This window comes from Chelon labrosus (assembly GCF_963514085.1).
Source record: "Chelon labrosus genome assembly, chromosome: 19".
NCBI classification, from domain to species: domain Eukaryota; kingdom Metazoa; phylum Chordata; class Actinopteri; order Mugiliformes; family Mugilidae; genus Chelon; species Chelon labrosus.
Window position 1 is genome coordinate 1,406,039 of NC_140352.1, and position 6,925 is coordinate 1,412,963.

The following is a 6,925-nucleotide window of genomic DNA, read 5'->3' on the forward strand; positions in this document are numbered from 1 at the left end:
ATGTGATGGTTTTGAATGTTCTTGTTATTATTTTAGAACACAAATAACTCAAGTATCTCTTGTTTAATTAAGTAAATGTGGTTGTTTTTATTTGGGATTCACAATGACAGCTATTAAGGTGACAAACCTTAAATATTAACCAAACTAACTAGTTGATGAGGTAAAATAATAAGTGTTGTGATTTTGTTCTTTTAGAAATGTAAAGGTTTGAATCTACAGGTTATTTTCATTTAGTATTTTTGGACAGTTTGGGGCATTGATGCTGTCTATAGCTGAAATAAGTTAGAGCGGTCATGTGGAAGGGTTGAAGCCTGATTCTATCTAATTGTACTCATTGTGATAATTAATTGGGACAATAATTATTCTTCATTTTAATAAATAAATGTGCCACTCAGGAAAGCTCTCCAGGTAACATCCTAGGACATTTTGAGTCAACAACTGAATATACTTCACTGACCCAGTATCCAGTGCATTAGTCTGGGTTTCAACACATGGACGTTAACCAGTTCAGAATATTGCTGATGTCTGTAAAGCTGAAAAACTTCTGTAACACTGTTGGATAAAATCAATAAAGATGAATCCTGAGTTGAACATTGTGTACTGTTTCCTGTTTATTGTAAAGTCCTGTCAGGAGTAGGGGTGTAACGGTATTTGTATTCGTCCGGTTCGGAGTAGCTAGTGGTGGGCGGATCGATCCAAATTTCGATGATATCGATACCAATGTAATGAGATCGATACTTAAGTTTCTGACCACGTAATTTCGTTATATGATACTTGTATAATATAATGACAAATAATAAAGCTGTTTTGAAGAGGAGACCTGACTGTGTTCGTCTAAACGCTGCTGTCCCAGAGCAGATCAGGCTCATTTTGCTCCTCCTCCCCTCTCGTGTGTTAGTTGTACCGTCACGTGACTCCGCGGCGCCAGGTAACCAAGCTCCGCCCACCGCTACCAGCCAGGTCCGGCCAGCAGCAGAGCGTTACACACAGAGACAGAGAGGGAGCGGGAGAATGACAGAGACAAAGAGTAGGGCTGTTTGATTATATTTTCAGGCCCAAAATGAAACGATAGCAAGTTGTACTATTTGTAAAAACGCTGTAAGTTACAGTGGTAACACAACAAACTTGTAAAAGTAGAAATCCCCCGCCCACCTGGCCCAGACAGACCCCTGAAAAGAAGAAAAGAAGAGCACTAAAGAAATGTTGTCTTATTTTTGTATTGTATTGTACTTCCTAAACACTTCCTTACATTATTTATAATATTTATTGTGGAGTGATCATTTTGCACACTTTGTTTATTTAAGAAAAAAAAAATCCAGAAAAAAAGGTTAAATGAAGGGAGAGATTTAGTTTTATAATTATATTGCAGTTTCTGAACACTCTGCCTGAAAGTATATGTTTTTATTTGTTCTCAACTGATCATTTCATGATGTTTCTGAAAAAAACTTTTACTGTGATAATAAACTATTTTGTATTTACTTATAAATTTTGCCCAAATACTGTATACTGGATTTGAACTCACAAAAAAAAAATCACAAAAACACTTAAATGCCATTAAAATTCATTCAGATTCAGATTCAGATTGATGATGCATCCACCATAATTATTAAAAAGTATCAATATTGGTATCAGCGATACTGGCCCTGTATTTACTTGGTATGGATCGATACCAAATCTAGCGGTATCGCACACCTCTAGTACACGAAGTCATACGGTGAATACGTCTGAGTGAGTAGTTTATTTATTTAATTATGACCGGACAAAGACTGTCTGCTGACGGTGTTTCACCAGGAGATGCTGTTCAATTCTGTATTGCCTTTTATTTTGTATTAGCCCTAGGCTGGAGTAATTGAAACACTCATTATTTGTTTTGTAATATTTTCAAGACATTTTCAGTTTTGATACTATTTGAAATATTTGTTTGACAATATTGCTAATGTGAGAGTTTGTTCACTGTTTACATTTAATACAACACTGAAAATGTTTTCCTGTTGTACCAAACCTGTACCGAACCATGACTTGTGTGTACCGTTACACCCCGTGTCAGAGTATAAAATTACTAAAACAAATGTCAATAATAGTTTCACAGTTTCAGAGATACACTGAAAACTCATCAAGACTATTTTCAAACAATAAATTCAGGTGGAATAGGTTGTTTTCTTAAGTTCAGTTAGAAGTCACTAACTGGGCAGAGCAGTCTTATAAAGATCTTTTTTTTTACCATAGTATCCATCAACTAAAGGCAGTGAGTACTGTGGTCATCTTATGGTGATCTTATTTGACTATTATCTATATACCTTCATCCACACAATCACACAACTTTATTTTTAGTCTCTGACAGTGACGTCAAACAGGCTCCTCTAAAAACTAAAATGTGTATAAAACACTGGATTCACAGTAAGAAAGAGACAGCAGATAAAGTGATAACATCAGATCACACCAGGGTTTTGCTTTGCTTCTCATTTATTGCAGCAGATAATGATTCAGATGGATCCAGACGGCAGAGACATCTAGTGGAGGAACATGTTCATTTCAGATAGAGATGCTGTTGGCTAGCCTGACGAGCCAGACCCACATTAAATGTAGGGTCTGGACACTCTCCATAGCCAGGGCTCAACCGGAGGGGTGGGATAAACGGTTGTCTTTCAAACTCCCTCTCCACGCAATAGGATAGCGCTACAACCAATCAGAGCAACGAAGAAGGTGACGTAGTCAGAGCGACGGAAAAGAGAGTTCCTTTCTCAGAGAAAAGCTTAACTTCAAGTCTTTCAGAGTGGCGGCCAAAGCCGATTCGAAAGAAAGTTGTTCGCTAGCAGCAGCCATCGCTCTGGTAGTTCTAGCAGGATGGGGAATTCACGCGTAATTCACGGAACTTATAGAGAGCCGAAGTCCCGCCCCTTCCGATTGCCTCCATGGGACCTATCTTTCGAAAAAATATGAACGGCAGTCTATGGCGAAAGATAAATTATTTTCTGGTCCCGATCGACTTGTGCCTTGGATTATACATATATTGTTTTTCAGAATAAAAAATGATTTTACATGTCAAGAATGTCACAGTTTGTCGCAAGATAGTTCAGTAAAACGCTATGGAAAATACGTAATTAAACGAACTACAAGTCCAAGTCGCTTACCGCTTACCCCCATGCTGGCGCGAACAGAACCGACCAAAACTCCCTTCGTGTAACTACAGCTCTCAACATGACCCGATTTATAATGATTTTCACCTCGTTTGATGCTTCTGCCTTCGTCCTGGAAGAAGACGGTAAAGCTCAACAAGGAGACAGCCATAGTTCTCTCGCAGGTCAGTCATCATCATGTTAAGCCCGCCCACCGACTCGTGATTGGCCCGGTACATCTTGGATTTTTCGAAATCTCAAGTCAACGGAGAGTAACTAGACTGACCCTGGAAGCAAATGTAATTTGCTGCCGCTAGGGGCAGTCTAGATTCTAGGCTAGTTGTTGGCTCTAACACAAGTGAATTGCTTTTAAAATCCACCTGTATTAGACCTACTATACATGAGATGATATGATTAATTAATGAGACAGAGAAAAGAAATAAATCATAAAAGAGAAATATTCTGCTGTATGTTTGTCCTGGAGATTTACTTCACAGGACGGATCATCATGCTGATGGACTTCAGGGGGTAGTCAAAGCCCCTCCATTGATACCACTCCACTCCAACACCAAAGAGAGTTTTGTCAGCCACCCAGCGATAAACTCCATTGGGGTTTGTAGTGTACTCTGTCTGTACCCGGCTGGCCTTAGGCAGATGGGTCCCTCCATATGAGCTGGGTTCTGCTCGAGGTTTCTTCCTGTTAAAAGGGAGTTTTTCCTTGCCACCGTTGCCTTCAGGCTTGCTCTGGGGGTTTCAGGCCGGGTTTTTGTAAAGCGTCTTGAGACGATTTGTATTGTTATTGACGCTATATAAATAAAATTGAATTGAATTGAATTGAATAGTGTGACAGGCGTTGTACCAGAACGCCCCCAGATATTTCCTGGCACAGTTTCCAGACCAGGAGTCCTGGTCTTTGTCCAAAGTGGTGAACTTCTGCCCGTTGTGAAGTGCCAGTGCGTCTCCTGCAGAAACAAGTATAATCAGACTATTACTACAAATGATGACAGAGTCTTTCTCTACAGTCTGTCTTAACTCACCTGCTCCTCCATTGATGAATCCAGACACATGAATTTTGTATCCGTCACATTCAGCATCAACCTTGAATGAAGTGTACCGAGCAAACACTTTCTTTCCATCAAAGTCCTCCATGGTGACCAGCAGCTCGTACTTTTGCTTGGTTGTCAGGTAGTGGATGTTGTCAAGACCTGAACACACATCAACACACACTTTCATACCAGCCTGTAAAAAAGTCTCATGAAGTTAGTTTGACAGACGGATGTCTCACCGAGCCAGTACTCTCCAGCAGCGCTACCAAAGCCCAGCTTGTAGGGATCCCAGGGTCTGTAGAAGTTCAGGGAGCCGTCCATCCTCCTCTGGAACACCTGGAGGACAACACGGTTCATACGTGTTAATTAGTGAGAAACCAGAAATGATGAAGTTGATTGTAGTTGAAATACTCACCGTCCAGCGTCCTCCTTCTGAATCCATGTCACAGTACACCTACAAATACACATGGTAGTAAATGTGAACCTTCAGTCAGAACTACAACCTAATATATTCCAACGCTAACGCTGTTATGGTTAATGCTGTTGATATCAGTTTGTATTTGTTGTATCAGATGATCTTGCTGTCTTCACATGGTGACTAACTACATTTAAATCTGGGTCCCAGAGATGGAGGAGCTCACCTCTACACCAGATCTTTCTCCAAGGGGGTAGATGGTGTAGACTCCACTGTAGCTGTTGCTGTCTTGGTGGTGGATGTCGCTGCAGTCCAGAGGCTGGATGAGTTCAGTGCAGCTGGTCAACATTGGAGTCAGGAGGAGGACGAGTGATATCAGCTGGAACAGAGATAAAATATAAGATGAGACTTTACTGATCCCCAAGAGGAAGGGAGAATGGAGACTCTCTTTAATTAACATGGAGTAAGGTTTGAATCCTTACTAACTGCAGCCAGGAGTTGTGTTTGAATCTGGATCAGAAGGAAACTATAAGGGAGATACGTTCTTTACAGTTTTGAGACTCAAATAAAATGATTAGGCAATAAATGTTTTGCACTTTGTAGTAAACAGAGAGTGATTTGAGACGCCACATGAAGTCCATTCAATGAAACACAAACTACTGTATATAGGAAGACGGTTTAGTCCTATGGCTGCTCTGTTGAGTAGAAACTCTTGGCATGGTTTTCTTTAAGTTCTTGTAGCCAAGCTGATGACTGCTCTGGATTTTATGAATAGAGCAGATTACACTGAAGTCACATTTCATTTTGAACATTTACCTCCATTGTCTGAATGAAGTAATCAAACTGTTGATGTTGGTTTGTCTGAGCACCTTGAAAAACAAATTAAAAGTATCAGTAAAGTTATATGAAACAAACAAACATTTAAATATACATATATAGGTGTAAGGCTTGAGAGAGACGTTTGTGTGCTGATCCTCCTGCTGAATACAATCATTACAACTCTTAAACAAAATGCATTTTTGATTTGGATTTGAAATTAAAGCCAGTGAAAAAGATATCTATCTGCAGACATTACCACAGCATCTCTAACTCTTGTAGTAGTGAAAGCACTGCATCTTCTACAATCAACTCAGGACACATCAAACAGAAATAGCTCTTAACTTTAGCTTGGTCACAAAAATGTGAGAGTAGTTGATAATAGCACTTCAAACTGCACTGCTATGTCCTACGGTATACTATACGCATACATTGGTTTCTGGTTGGACTCTCACCTGCAGGTCAAACTGAAGAGACGTCAGAGGACAAAGAGACAAACTGCTGCTTCTCCTTCAATCTGTGAAACTCTGACAACTTCACTGAGAGAAATGTCCATTATATATACTGAACACACTAGTTCTTCCTGGAAGAATTTCATATGAACAAATATTACCTACCTGTCATGACATCTGTTGACTGATACACCCAATGTGTCCACCTTTCCCTTTTAAACATGATGTAGATCCTATTTGTATTTCTGTTCAAACATCCTGGATGGATGGTATCAAGAAGGTTGCGGGATAATTGGGGTTGGACCCAAACGCAGGATAGAGAGGGCTGAGGCAGGAGTAGGAGACAAAAAAGGTATTTAATAAAAAAAGACAAAACCGAAAGCGCTGCAGAGACGGCAGGTATTCTAAACTTAACGAGACAAAACTACTACATGTCATGAATACAAGAACTAGACAAAACCATGGGACGAGTAACCAGACAAGTAACAAGAATCATGAAACAAGTATCAAGATAACTGACAAGTATGACCAGACAGAGAACAAAGGGGAAGGCAGGGCTATATATACACATGGGGACAGAGGGGTGACAAGACACAGCTGAAACAAATAGGGTGCTAGAGGAGAGATGGGAATTTCCCCACATGTGAAAAAACAAAAGGAAACACCTTAAGTCACTCTGGATGATTGATGACCGTGAACTAATGAACCCGGTGAAGGGATGTGTGGTGGGGGGGGGGGGGGGGGGGGGGGGGGGGGGGGGGGGGAATGGGGTGTGGAAGTAGGCAAAAGGGGCGGGGAGATAGGAGGATACTAGAAATGTGTGTAGTGTAAAAGGATAAGTCGATGGAGGTCAAAGGTGAGCATATGGGAATACTTAGAGCCTTTCTTTTTTGAAATTCTGATGAAGTTGTAAGTGGCTCGATCCACGCTGGCCCTCTGCCACACAGGCAAATTCGCACGCACATACACACACACACACACACACACACACACACACACAGGCAGACACACATACTCTCTTCTGAGAAACCGACACACACACATGCGCGCACACCCCCCATACTCCCCGGGAGAGGTCCA

The 6,925-nt window shown here is 40.8% G+C and overlaps 1 pseudogene across 1 annotated transcript; it reads right to left on the reverse strand.

Annotated features, from left to right (window-relative positions):
• Positions 1–3,581: 3,581 nt before the first annotated feature.
• Positions 3,582–5,397, reverse strand: LOC311504597 (microfibril-associated glycoprotein 4-like; annotated as a pseudogene). The gene is made up of 6 exons (XR_014700003.1): positions 4,804–5,397; positions 4,578–4,616; positions 4,402–4,498; positions 4,154–4,321; positions 3,965–4,078; positions 3,582–3,742 (listed from the first exon to the last, which is right to left on the reverse strand). The product of XR_014700003.1 is annotated as a microfibril-associated glycoprotein 4-like (transcript).
• Between the last annotated feature and the right edge of the window lie 1,528 nt (positions 5,398–6,925).